Source organism: Zophobas morio, unplaced genomic scaffold (assembly GCF_036711695.1).
Source record: "Zophobas morio isolate AGI-343-1 ecotype UQ-CSIRO unplaced genomic scaffold, CSIRO_AGI_Zmor_V1 ptg000002l, whole genome shotgun sequence".
Classification (NCBI taxonomy): Eukaryota; Metazoa; Arthropoda; class Insecta; order Coleoptera; family Tenebrionidae; genus Zophobas; species Zophobas morio.
Genome location: NW_026972107.1, coordinates 15970705 through 15985895, shown reverse-complemented (window position 1 = coordinate 15985895; position 15191 = coordinate 15970705). Strand labels below are relative to the sequence as shown.

Genomic DNA, 15191 nt, shown 5'->3' with positions numbered 1-15191 from the left:
CTTAAATTAATCGTGGCAGATTTTTTGCTGCTGTGTTGTGCATTTCCCTAGGGAATGGGACGTCGAGTGAAGTAGGAAAAGGTGGAGTTTATTTTCTGTGTTCAAGGCATTATTACCTTCTTTTCCGATGACGTTGAATATAAAACATCGAGTAATAAAGGGCTTTTTGAAATGCAGATTTTATTATGGACTTGTCGTTGAATGACGAAACTTACGTGCTAAAATGATATTTCGTCGCTGAAGCAGTCTTTCTTAAACTAACAAGTAGTTACAAACAGGGAAAAACTGCAGTGGAAGTTTTCTTTGTTGACAAAACGTACTACAAGTAATGCACTTTTGCCATACGTGGGCTTAAAAAAGTTTGAAACAATATAAATTTCTTGAGTATCAATAATTTTAAAAGTTTGCCAAGTTTAAATTCACTTGTTAGACCATGCGTTATTAGGTTTTTCAAGTTGTTTGATTAGTTTATCAAGCGCTCACTGTGCACTATACCACAAAATTTTAAGATCAACTGTATTTTTGATTAAATACAAGTTAGTAAGTAAAGAGTAATATTGTTTACCACATTAAGTCTTAACGAGTGGCTAAATTCATATTTTCTCCGCGTTGTACGGTTTCCGTTTGTTTGTCTGTTGGCGATTTTATTAGACACAAAATCTCCGAAATTATTGGGTTTATTGATATGGAGTCCACTTTAATGCCACCATGTAGCTGATTAAACGATACCCAAATTTGGCTTCATTCTTACCGACATTTTCATTAAGTCATATCAGAATTGTATACAATAATATATTTTATTAATGTGTCCTTATTTTTTCTTTTACACACCTAGTTTTTTGAAAAAAAAAAATCAAAAATTGTACAAAAAAAATGTATTTGTTTTATCCCTCACCATCTCAAAATTTTATTAGACAAACCCTGTCTAAACTTTGTAAAATATGTGACATTTTACAATTTATCGTAGAAACTACTCAACCATTGCTCTGAAATTTAGTACACATATCATCGATTTGTGTACTGAACCCTAGCCAAGTTTTGATGACGTCACCTTAAACGTTTTTTAGCAAATCTTATTTAAAATATAAATGCGGCTACATACATATTTTATTAATCCTTACATAATTGTTAAACTTATTTTGTGTCGATTTCGGAATAAAATTCAAAATTTTGTGTCAAGATTCTAAAATTAATTATAATTACCATAAATCAAGGTAAGCTAAATAACTTAAACCATAAACGCATAACAGGAAGCGGAGACGGCCGACGGTCACAATTTACGATTGCTTCTGCTTATTTCATAAATTCCTAATTTTTTGAATGAAAAATATTTCTTCGCATTTTGTAATTAAATAACAAATGAAATTTTCTTAATACAAAAAAAATCATCCAAAGTTATTTACAGCCACTGAAGTACAGTCCAACAAGTTCAAGTTCTTCGAAAAAATAAAAAAATAAAAAAAACTCTTATAATTTAAAATAGAGACTCGTGTGGACTGGTACAAGACAAGTAAACCACTCACAGTATAAACAAATAAAAAAATTAGCTAAAACGTATTCAATTACGTATTCAAATACCAGTTTTACTACGAGAAATATAGAATTATAAAAATTTTAATAATAATCAACAAAATCAAGGCAAATTCATAAACCATAAGTACAGTGGCATGTTCTTTTAATAAATTTATATGACATGTACTAAGCAAATTTTTAAAATGTTCGTTATCATATTGTTCGTGAAGATGATTAGACAATTTTTTACCATCTTATTTATAATTTATATATTCTTAACAAACATCTAAACTTTGACAACAATCGATGTTGTAGTTTTGGAGATTAAATAAAGCAAATAAAGGGCGGGTGGGCGGGGCTAGTACTTGCCAGGATAAGACTGACTTTGGCAAAGGACCTACTCTCTAAGAAAATAAACAGTGGGTGGGCGGGGTTCGTAATTGCTAAGATAAGACCGATTTTGCCAAAGGGCATAGCCTCTAAGAATATAAACGGCGAGTGGACGGGAATAGTACTTGCTAAGATAAGACTGATTTTGCCAAGTGAGATACTCTCTGAGAAAATAGGGGGCGGGTGGGCGGGGCTAGTACTTGCCAAGATAAGACTGACTTTGGCAAAGGACCTACTCTCAAAGAAAATAAACGGTGGATGGGCGGGGTTCGTACTTGCTAAGATAAGACTGATTTTTCCAAATTATGTATTTAACTCTTACCTCATTGAGAATGTTTTAAAGTCTTCTGGGCCGATCTTCTCCAGGAAATACCCCAAATGCAGGCCTGTTGAATAGACGTTTCTATAAATAATAAAAGACTTTCACCACAAGCCGAAAAATTAATTTTATATTATATGCTTTTACTTCCCGAGCGTAAGCAAAGGAAGTATTGTAATCGAGTCCGTCTAAAGTCACTAGATCTACTATTACTTTTAGAAAGTACGGCAAACTGCCTGTGGTCGGAATTCGACAGAGAGGAACCTAACCTATGTGTTAAACAAAGATAGCGCGAGGCTAGTAATTTTCGCTATCTGTCAACGAAAGTTTGATGTGTTTACGATTTGAGGTTACGACAGACTGTACTAGAATTATTGAGTTAACGGACCGGAAAGAACATTATTCCAGTCACAAAGTAACTCCAGCCCTATTCAACGAGAAAGTGTCACCGGTAACCAGCAAACAGTCGTGGAAGACGTGTTACCACCAAGGCAATTGACGGCCAAATGACAGTAACAGGATCGCCATACTGGAAGCAAAAATACCTGCTGTCGAAAAGACGGAGCATAACAAGGACACAGATATATTTCTATTTCATAAAAGTTACTAATTGCCACACATTTCAAGATCGAGTCACATTAAGTCCGTCGGCCGATTCTCTATTTTTACATTTACTCGACATTTCATGACCCCTAGAGAACGAAGAAATAGGTCTCTCGTTTCCGTCTCTCTGTCCGTCCGTCCGTCTGTCCGTCTCTCTATCTGTCTGTCTGTCTGTCTGTCTGTCTGTCTGTCCGTCTATCCGTCTGTCCGTCTGTCTGTCCGTCTGTCTGTCTGTCCGTCTGTCTGTCCGTCTGTCTGTCCGTCTGTCTGTCTGTCTGTCCGTCTGTCTGTCTGTCTGTCTGTCTGCCGTCCCGGATTTTTATTAGACAGATAATCTCCGAAGCTACTGGACCGATTGTTGTCAAATTTTGATTATATTAGGAATATCATGTAGCTAACCAAAATTTATCTAATCATCCCCACCACTAATGTGATAACATAGTCCTCTACATGTAGTTTATGACTCTGAATTGAATTTTTACCCGAAATGTCCAGATTTTTGGACAAAAAAAAAACAAAATTTTGCAATTTAATTTGGAATCTACAAAACCCAATGCTTTGAAATCTTGCAGATGGTTTACAGTTATGATAAGAATGATATATTTTTAATCAAAGTATATTTACTTATCCCCTCCAAAAAATTGATGACTTCAGCCAAAAGTTTACCGAATAAATCCTATCTAAAATGTACAAAATATGATGAGTCTGTACTTGTGATTTATCACTCCATTCATATTTTTTGGATTTGCATATAAGGGTGACTCAAAAAAATTCATGAATGCCTACATTTATTTTATTGATTTAATCAGGAACTACATAATCGAATTTGTTGAAAAAAGTATGATGAGTGTTTACTTGTGATCTAACTCTGCATTAATATTTTTCAGATTTACTTATAGGGGGTGTCTGAAAAAAATTAATGACTGAGTCAATTTATTTTATTGATTAAATCAAGAATTGCAAAACTGAATATGTACTTTAAAATCTTGAAGTTGTGAAGTTATTGTAAGTGTGTTAAGTTTTTAATCAAAATGTATGTGTTAATCAACCCCATAAATTTGATTACGTCATCTCAAGATTTTGCCGAATAAATTCTTTCGAAAATCTACAAAATATGATCGGACTATACTTGTAACTTATCATTGCATTCATATTTTTTAGATTTGCTTATACAGTGTGACCAAAAAAAAATAGGGAACCAGTAAATTTATTAAAGAAAGTGAAACCAGAAGCGAGGGAAGTTCTGTCGAAATAACTTTCGACCAATTTTTTGTTAGTGTATTTTCGTTTAACGATTTTTTCGAGAAACTTAAATCTTAAACTTTCATAATTAATTCGTCCCAGGAATTTTAAATAAAAAAAAAATAGTAGGTAAATATTCAGTGTTTATAAATTAAAATGTAGACTTAAATATATAAATAAAAATATTTTAAAAATAAATAAAATTATCTACCTAATAAAAATCGACAAACATGGAAATACCTATTCGCCAGATGAACCCTAATATAATACTTACTAGCTTCCGCTCAGGAAGTAAAAAAACATTTCTAAGGACGAAAATTCACTGTCGTTAGCTTCCGCAAAATGTTAACAATAATAATGTGAATATTTCTCAAAAAAAAAATTATCTACGGTTACTTATACAGAACAAAATTTGATTTTACGAAATTGTATTTAGTTTATGATAACCTTTATAAGTTAAAATATGTAGATAATACTATCACAGTGTAATAAAAAAATGTCGACGAGAAGGGTATTCGAACCCACGCGGGAGAATTCAAGACATGGCTAAATACATGATTAACTTAATCTCAGTTAAAATATTCTATAAACTTGCCCTTATTGTAATGAAATTTTAAAGATAACCTGTCCATTCCTAACGTAATTTTTACACTTTATGGTCATCGTCTTTTTTTGCATTTTGGTGAAATTTTTCATCACGTATCTTTAAAAAGCAATATCTCAATAATGGATATTTTGTAACACAGTTTTCACCACTGGTTTCAGTTTACAGAACTCTATACTTGAAAAACATTGTCGACTTTTTTTGTTGAAAATGAGTTCCTCGTGAATGTATTAAGCTTTGCGAGCTGAAAACAGTGGTGAATTGAGATAGGTATTTATTTTTAAAATTGTGTTCTAAAAAATTTCCCCAAAATTTTAAAAAGATGTAAACTATTATGCGGATTACATGATTAGACAAATTTTAAAGATAGCATTTCACCATATACACGATAGATTTGACAATAATCGGCCCCGTATAGACAGACAGACAGACAGACAGACGGACGGAAATGGGAGACCTTTTTTTCACATTCTAGGGGTCATATATGTCGAGAAAACCTGAAAGTATCCGTATGGACTCTATTGCAATATTCCAACTAACGACAAAATTGCATAAATTTCTTCCACATACTACCAAATAAACAAACTTAATTGTCCTCAAAAATTATATCAGCCAAAACATTAATGAAAATTGGTTCTGGTATTATTTTAAGTTCTGTGCGGAGTTCAGACTGACATCTGTACTTTCTCTGATACTAAAACAACTTAGCTTTTACAAGACAATAAAATATTTGATTCTAGTTTTTTATGTAAACCATACATCTTGTAATAAATTTTATATTAAATTTTTAAACACTCAACACAGGTGAATGCTCTTCAGAAACAATCGCAATAAAACTCTCGATGTGAATCAGACAAATACCAGAGCATCAATATAAGCCAGAGCTAAAAAGTTTTCAGTGAATCGAGATAAGCGCTGTTGCTTGGTACAAATCCACAAATTCTCCAGCTGCGTTCCAACGTATTTCACTTTAAAATAACTGCTTCCGTACTTGTTTCGACGACATATCCTGAAAAACCATTTTATGTAGCTGCCCATTGGCTCTCTCCAATATGTGTCGATATTTCTGAGTGGCAAAGCGCACTATCGAATATGTACTTCGGAACAAGCATGGCCGTTTGTTATTTGACTCAAAGCAACATCAGAAGAAGTCCATCTGGGTCTGCAACGCGTGCGAACAGTGCCATTTATTGAGTTTTAACCTTCCTGAGGGTCACTCGAATAGTATCTAGAGAGAAGGAAGAACGGAAATAGTTAAATTGAAATTTCGTCTCTCTTCTTCGGACCGAGTTGTTCATATGGGGATGTAAAAAGCGATCCAATATATCAAATGGAAACCGTACATCGAACAATACAAACAAACCAGTCGACAGATCATATCGAATTTGTATCGGTCTCGTGAATTAAAATCTCGACGAGAAGAATGTAGAAAAACCCGCCGTCGATAATCCCCGCAATCAGATTCGAGGGTCTAACTCTTTACACGTCATGAGGCGGAAAGACGAATTTAGTAGCTGCACTCCATTCCGAGGCGGTAAATTTCCTGCAGAAAGTGCCATAATACGAGTTTACTGTGATGTAAACAGGTTTTTAAAGTAACAGCGGTGTAAGCCGTGCACTTAGAAAGGTTTAAAGTTAGCGTGAGTGCCGTACATATTGGTTTTTACTTTTACAATAAACAGAGATAAGCGAGCTTCAAAAAACCCACATCCATGTTATTACATTCTTTGAATCGTTGTTTGAACTGATAGCATCGTCTGTTATGGCGCCTTAATAACGCTAAATTACTATTAAAATTGCAAATGCTTTCGATTGGATTACAGATGTAAATAAACATTTACAAGTCCGTATTTGCGTGCTCAGGTCGAAATTATTAATTACTCCTAAGGGCGACAAGGAAGTTTACGATGCCATTAATCAGTTCACGGCTATCCAGGTAATTTGAGAAAAAGGGGCTTTTACCCTCTTCGCTTTAGGTCACCGAATCGAACTGTTTAGCACTGTTTGGGGACTGACCGCAAAAAGACAAGCAAATAAAGTTGCTAGAAGTGGAGAAGTGGTGATAATTTTCTATAATAAACCCACTAAAAATCAATCTTTAAATAGTTTGGTAAATTTTTAACAGGATTTGTACTTGGTTACTAGTAGATAATAATTCTGATTTTGTGATGAAGCAAATAATTGAAAACAAAATTGTTGTCAATTTATATTGTTTTATAAATTTCACATCAATAGATTCAACGTGTTTTAAGGCTAAGCTCACCTTGACCTCAAACATGCATGTATTTTAAGGTTTATTAATGTCAAAATAAAAAAATCGCCAAAACACCGTCGTAATATGTTGCATAAGTATTAAACTTTTAAAATTATTCCAGCAAAAACTGAATTTAAGATCTAATTTGGACAATTTGGAAACAGTGAGCACCACAAAAAACTATTTTCTTGTAACTTACATGCATTTATAATTATTTCATATATATGTTATATATTCCAGTTTCGTAATTAATACGTCTTCACAGTTTGTAATGGAACTATTAATCTCTAAAAATTGAAATGAGTGTGGAAAGTGAAAAATGTTACCGGATATTACACAAACCACTTCGAAAATTCTAAATTCAGTTCAAGCTAGTTACGTTTTCTTTGCACCATTTACCTGGACAAATTACTAAAACTTTTAATCTACTTAAAAAACAGAGTCGAGTAGAACATGGTGACAACCGCAGCTGTGTATGTAAACGTCTTATAATTTTATTAATGAATATTTACTTCCCGCACGTAAGTTAGTAATAGGGTCCATCGGGCTACTAGCTACTTAAAAATAGGTCTCCCGTTTCCGTTTCTCTGTCTACCTGTGTCGATTTTTATTAGACAGATAATCTCCGAAACTATTGGACCGATTTATTATTGCCAAATTTTATAGTTTATGAAACCCTGGGGTCGGTGACGATAGCGGTGATAGGTTCTCCGATATCGTATTGTGGGTTGTGGCGTACGTCAGCATTGCGCCCTGGAACGACTGATACCGCTGTTGACAAGCCTATCCGGTTTAGACGAAAAGGTCGCCTTGACGTCACAGAATTGGCGCCTTGTACGGGGGCAGTTGCTCGGGGGCTAAGGGTACTTTATCCGAAGAAGCGGATCTCCAGTGAGTCTTAATAATATTTTGGTCAAGATTAACGCCTGCTTTTATTTCTTGCCACCTAGATAAGAAAAATTTAAATTAATAAGAAAAGGAAACTTTCGGCAAACAAAAGGATCTGGAAACCCAGTTTTCCCGGCAGTTTTTCCCTGAACGAAGCTTCTTCGGATCCTGGAGGGTCGGCGATGATGAAACGGGGTTCATATGGGGACGGTACGCCGAAAGGTGTCGCGCGGTGGCGGTTTAAAAAAAGAACGGGAGCGGTTATGACGGTATGGAGTCTAGATCCTTCGGAGGCGGCGAGTCAATTGCATGTAGTATCCAACCGGATACTTACGGTTCGGTATGGTATCGTGGTCTACTGCAGGAACTCTCTTTGTACTTTTTCACTGTTCTATCAACTCTATTCACACACGTCCTCAGCCTGAATGTCGTTCTCCCTGTCCCCGGTACCCATATCGTGGCTTCCGGCCGCCAAAATTTTCTTTGTTAAAATACGTAGTTTAGGAATATCGTGTATGGTAAAACGCTAACCAAAATTTTGTAGATCAAATATTATAAATTTTGTAAAATAATATACTCTTACACCGACACTTGTTTATAAATCTACCTTGATTTTTAATCACAATTATTTTACAAAAATGTTTGTGAAAAATTTTTACGGAGAGTCATGTAACTGAAATCTCGCGCAATTCGGGACAGCATAATCTACGGCGCCGAGTTTCAGCAACTTGAACTTTGCACGCATGAGTTCGAATCCTATTTTTGTAGAGATTTTTTTAATACAGAGGTTATCATAAAAAAATACAATTTTGCTAAATCGAATTTTGTAATTTTCCAATAAAACGGGATTTCTTGGATTGTACTTCAGGGCGAGGGAAGTTCTTCGAGTCATTTTTAGTGGAAAATAAGTACACACTAACGTGAGTTTAATTCTACCATAAAACTATGTAAATATTTTTAATCTGAGAAAACATACATCAAATATGTGCCAGATTTCAAAATTTAAAAAAAAATATTAATTTAGTTTAGTGTATCTGTGAAAGTCACATAAAGTTACTGCATTGGCTTTTACACAGAAGATAAAGCCGCAACTTACTAAACACCAAAACCCCAAAAAGTAGGTCTCGTGTTTCCGTCTGCCTGTCCTCTGTCGTCTGTCTGTGTCGATTTTAGTACAGATTTCCAAAACTATCAGACTGATTATTGTAAAATTTGATATGTACGTTAGGAATATCGTTCAGACGGTAAAATATTAACCAAAATTGGTCTGATCATCCCCACCAACAATTTGATGATGTCCCCGCAAGTTTTTTTTAGTAAACGCCATTTAAATTTCATAAAATAACATCTTGTAGTTGTGGCTTATGAATTCGCCTTAGAGTTTTTACCCTACGCATTCAAATTTTCACAAAAATATCCAACGGCCCCGTTTTGTTATCCGTATTTGTATTTTAGGAATACCACGTAAATAGTAGAACAAACAATTTGATGACGTCCGCTCATGATATTGCGTAGTACAGGTTATCTAAATTTCATTAAATAATATATTCCTGTACTTGTGGTTTATGACTCTACTGTGATTTTGTTTATTATTATTACATTTTTTAATTGTTACTCCGTCTTCTTCTTTATGCTCATAATATGATCTTCTACTACCGAAGTCTTAAAGCAATAAGGCGCTGGAGCCCAGATTTTTTTTATTGATCGAATCAAGAACGTTTCATCCTATTTTCCAGAAATTTGACAATATTGTATTGTTGTTACTAGTATTCCACTGCACCTGTTCAAATTGATATAAACGTTCTTGTTAAAATATTGATGATGTCATTCAAAATTTTGTTATAGGAAACTCACTTGAAACATATGCATAACATGCTTCTTTACTTGTAGTTTAACAGTCCACACATTTATTTTAACATATAACAATTATCATAAAAAAATAATAAAATTTGGTAAATTAAATTTTACAATTTTTCGAAGGAACTGTACGTCATGAACTCTAACCAATGTTTTAAATTAAAATAACCGTTTAAAATACAGTATTGCAATATGATGTCCAATGACCGCTCGTTATATGTTATAACAATTTTCAAAAAACGTACTACACAAATATAAATACTGTAGTATTTAGTCAAAACCAAAAACATAATAAAAAATTATAAGACAATTAGTTAAGATTTATTACATTTTTAAAACACCCAGGTTAAACAATTCTAACTAATAAAAAATATTATTAACATTCAAACAACATTATGTCTTAAACCATATTTTTTAACACTTATGTAAAAAAATCAGCGCTGAGAAAATGACTAAACAAGCTTTTTTCTATTTAGTAACAAATTAAAAAATTTTAGTATATATTTTTACAAATTTTATTTCTTTAGTTTGCGGTAACCCGTATACGCTTACAGTAGGAGCATGTCACACTACAAATTTCAAGTAAGATTTACTTAACAGCGTTGTGAGCTGACGTCATCAACTTCTTAGAAGGGATCAACAGATGTATTTTAATTAACAATTTACCATGGTCACACTAATCTTAAAGCATGGACAGAATTTCAGAGAATCGGTTTTATAGTTTCTAAGTTAAATTACAACATTATGTTGTACAACTTTTTTCCCAAAAATGTACAGATATAAGGTTCAAAACACATCTTAAATAGAATTTACGTTAGATAAATATTTATAACATTAGGTCATAAAATTTTTGAAGAAATAGTCGGAAACATTCTGAAATAAAATACAATAAATATCGCCCAAAGACCTGGGACACGTGGAGACAAGAGACCGACTTTTTTAGGAGACATGAAACATCGAAAAAACCTTATTAACCAACCATTTCTGCTATTTGCACTTTATTTGACCGGAACTTTTAAACTAAACAAGGAGCATGTTAATATTGCGAATATCATTATTTTAAAAATAAATTTCATTGCGGACTAGAGGAATATTTTTGGATGATATGGTATATTAAAGGCGTTATAATTTTGATAGCGATAACAATGTTTGCAATAGCTTATAAAATCAAGAAGTCTGTTAAAAAAATTAAACAAAAATGACATAATCAGAAATATTCTCGAAATAAAGACTAAATAGTTTATAAGTCCTTGGGCAATTTGAAAGGTTGTCAGCAATAACGATCTTTTTCAAAATACGATGTTTTATTACACGGTTTATTACACCTTGGCCTCCATTTCCACAGCTCAGTTTAAAAAGTAAGTAAAGTGTTACTTTATCTGTGTTTCATGCCTTTATTCAAAACTCTGTATAATTTTGACATTAGGTTAATAACTACTGAGATAAGGCTAAAATTACCTCTTTTTGCGTTTTATTTTTATTTTATCTAACATATTGATGTTTCTGCTGACCTCAGTCAAGAACATTGATTTCTACTAAGAGGTTACGTCTAAGTAATTCAAACTTGTCACATAAATGTTAACAACTGCTCTTAAAGTTTCTAATTTTAATATACATTGTTTAAAGTCTTGCCTATTTAGCTGTGTATCAGACATTTCCGCCATCTTTGTTTGGCTGAAATTGACTAAAACCGAATTTCACATACGTTTTGTTTCAAAGACGTATCCAAGCTCAAAGCTCGCATTCAGCTTGGTCTAACTTTTGACCAAACTACGAACATTGCCGCCTTCCAATTCCCTCAACAATTGTATCAAAATGGCCGACCGTGTCGAAAACAAAACAATCGAAACCGAGCAGTGCAGTGGAAATGGTATCGGTTCCAGTAGAGGAAAAGTCCCGGTGCACCGGAATCCGCTATATTTATTATTTAACCGGAGCATTTGTGCATTGACAGATCGAGTGGCAGTGAATTATAAAGTGCCATGTCGAGTTCGTCTGCCGTCCAATTAGCCAGCAAAAACAAGTCAAGGGTAACTTACCCCCGAAAACACTGCCGTACAATGAAACATTACCATGTTGGCGGTGCAGCAGGCGAGCACGTCCATATTTCATGAAGAATTACCGGTAATTGACCCACGTAATCAGTTTTGATTAGGGCTTCAGACAACCTGACCAAACTTTTACGGGTTTTAATTGAAAAGGAACAAAATTCAACTCGCTTTAAGTAGCCGTAATTTTTTTATAAACGTGCGCACAACAATAAGGACGAAACTTTGTAATTAGTTTGATCTCTTTCTCCAACTTGGGCGGAACTCTTAGAAGTGTTCGTGCTGCGAACACGAGAAAAACGATAGAATTAACTGCTTGTAGGAGCACTCGCGGTCGACTAATTAATTAATAATGAACTAAAGAAAATATTAATTTAACAACTCGAGGCGACCCCTAGATTTCGAACTTCCAGATTAATGTGAAACTTTTGGGTGATTTATGGTCACTTACTAGTGCAGCTGACTGAACCGAGATATGAAGACCCAAGCTGACCTCCGCGCTTATTGATTGCTGCAGCTGGCTTAAAACATTAAAGGTCTGCAGCAGGTAATTCACAGAAAATGCATTTGCTGAGACTCCAGGAGAGTAAATTAAAAAGTAATGTAGCGAATTCGTCTTTAGTTTTGAGAAAACTTCCTGCAGAAATTATTTTACTTCAAACGAATTTTTTATCAAAAGATTTATGTAATTATCTCCTTTTAATACCTCCATAAGACTACGTTTAATTATGTCGACTAGTGAAAATATTTCTAGCTCTTTGGCTAAAGCGAAGTTTAAAAAACAAGCTTTTAATTAAATACGTCCTTATAAGCAACAGAGGCTATAACGGTGTTGTAGAGATTTCTTTTCAAGGAGACTGTCTAAGAAATTCAAGTTAAAAAAAGAACTTGAAACAATTTTTGCAACTGACGCTTTTTATTAAATTTGTATAAAAAATGATGTATCTGTCAGATATTAATGTTTTAGTTCAGGGAAACATGCAAATTTTGGTGTACCACGAATCAATACATATATTTTGTAGTAAAAATGTATAAAACTCTAGATAACACGGATGTCCCGTTTCCGTTTTTCTGTCTGTAGGAATTTCTCTGTTGCTGATAATAATCATAAGTAACGATAAACACTTATTTCATATACATATTTTCATCGTTCTAACCTTGCCATTTTAAAAACCATCGTTGTAAATGGCCCCTTCTTATGACTCTGACTGACGTTTGAATTTAAATCCGAAATTTTGATACTTTGAATTTATTTTGTCAACAATGCTAGCCAAAATTACGCTTTAAAAGCCAATATAATTTGACGTCTTTTGAAAATTTTTGTGCGGCGTTGTGGAAGTGGTTTAAACAAAAAGCACAAATGACAGTGACATGAATATCTTATTCACATTGCTTTTAATTTATCTATGAAAACTTGAATTGCTCATCTTGTCGCTTTTTTTTTTTTAATCAATAAAAATGTAATTTTATGAAAACAAAATACTTTGCGATGAATTTTACCTAATTTTAATCGACTATGCGATAAATTTACGTGCGACCAATTTTTCCGACCTAAATGACAAATTATTAATGTCAACATTCAACCTTTGATAAAAATCAACTTTTAAAATTCCCGCGTCAAAGCACCCCAACAAAATGTCTGAAGGTCACCAACATTGACCAGCAAAAGATCAAAAACACCGACAGGAGTGTCACTTCTTGTTCAAATTTTGTTAATCTTCTTTGGTTAAATACTAATCGAAATAGTTTTTTCATCCCCACTAAAAAATTTATGACGTCATCTTACAATTTTATTAAAAGAGTCGCTACGTTTGGCTCGTATGGTGTTGTCAATACATTTTCAGAATGTAATATCTCAATTATTAACACGCTTACGTATTTTTATGAAAGTTTAAATGTGTCCTGTCCACAACTTTCACTATATAATGCGAAGGTAGTTTTTTTAAACAGTTTATCATATATTTTTTAAATTTATTGAAATATGTCAATATTTTAATAAATCAATATTTCAGTTATTTATGGAAATTTTGGAACTTTTTGCTACTGTTTTCAGCTTACAAAACCTTGGAAATCATACCAGATATATTTTCGACTTCATTTGTTGGAACTGAAATATAGTAAAAAAAAACGTTTAGCAGCTTGCATTATATAAAGAAAGTTATGAACGGCTTATATTTTTTATATTTTTAAATTTTCACAAACATAATAAGTCTGTTAATAATGGAGATATTACGTTCTGAAAATGATCGAAAATTCCATGCAGAAAACGTGCGAGTTGCCTTGATAAAGTTTCAATTTAAGGTGGAACGTCAGGTAAGTCAAAGTAGTAGCCACTCAATGCAGCCAGCAATTCTTCATAAAATCTACCTGAGCTGAAATTAGTAAATGGTATAGACATGGGTTATAAAACCATCTTTAAGTTGATATCAAACAGTATTGATTATAATTTGTGACAGGCCGACGACAAAAGACTTTCAACGCAAAATAATCATTTTTCTTATTCTCTTGAGATATTAGAATTAAATTTAGGTTAATATAAATCTATTAGTTATATTTTACAAGTGTAGACTCTGAATTTATATATTTAAGGTATTTAGGGCCGGTTTATAGAAAAGCGAATTAAATATTTAATCCTCAGTTAATTTAACAGAGGATTAAAATGTGGAATATGAGCCCGTGATTGGTTAGAACATGCACGTTACTTAGCAACGGACCTCAATTAAAAGTTAATCGCGAATTAACTTTAACATCGGTTTCTATAAATCGGGTCTTAATATTTTTCTTTTATTGAAACTTATAATTGGTTTGCCCTGCAAATGGAATTATTCTTTTGGGCAAATAAATCTTTATTAATTTATTTATTTATGTATTTATTTTTTTATTTATTGATTGATTGATTTATTTATTTATTTATCTATCTATTTATTTACTTATTTATTTATATTTATTTAATTATTATATTATAGAATTTGTTGCTCTCTGTATCGAATTATGTAAAAAAGGATATCAGTGAAGTAAATTTCTGAATTCAATAAAAGAAGACAAATTTTATGAAATGGGGCAACTCTAAATGGTTATTGACTATTATTAGGTTTTTATTTGAGAAAAAATAAATAGATATCTACTTAATATTTTCCTTTGTTAGTATGTATTGTTCTAACTGCAATTTGTTTTTTTCAAGAATGTGAATAAAATTCAATACTCTTCTGTTGGTAGGTAAATATACTTTTTATATATATATATATATATTTACTTCCCGAGCGTAAGCGAAGGAAGTATTGTAATCGAGTCCGTCGACCGACTTTCTACATTTTTACGTTTTCTTGACCTTTCATGACTCCTAGAGTACGAAGAAATAGGTCTTCCGTTTCCGTCTGTCTGTCTGTACGAGGCCGATTATTGTCAAATTTTGTATTTGTATTAGGAATATCATGCAGATGGTGAAACGCTAACCAAAATTTGTCTAATCATCCC

At 33.0% G+C, this 15191-nt stretch overlaps 1 protein-coding gene and 1 long non-coding RNA gene across 5 annotated transcripts in view; one reads left to right on the top strand and one right to left on the bottom strand.

Annotated features, from left to right (window-relative positions):
• LOC135128998 (kinesin-like protein CG14535) overlaps positions 1-15191 on the top strand; it is a 445574-nt gene that overhangs the window by 305593 nt on the left and 124790 nt on the right. The gene's annotated exons all lie outside the window — the stretch shown is intronic.
• The window catches only part of LOC135129094 (uncharacterized), a 93505-nt gene that overhangs the window by 61349 nt on the left and 16965 nt on the right, over positions 1-15191 (bottom strand). The window contains exon 2 of the long non-coding RNA XR_010280508.1: positions 2225-2305. This is a non-coding gene — a long non-coding RNA (uncharacterized LOC135129094). The remainder of the gene's footprint in view (positions 1-2224; positions 2306-15191) is intronic.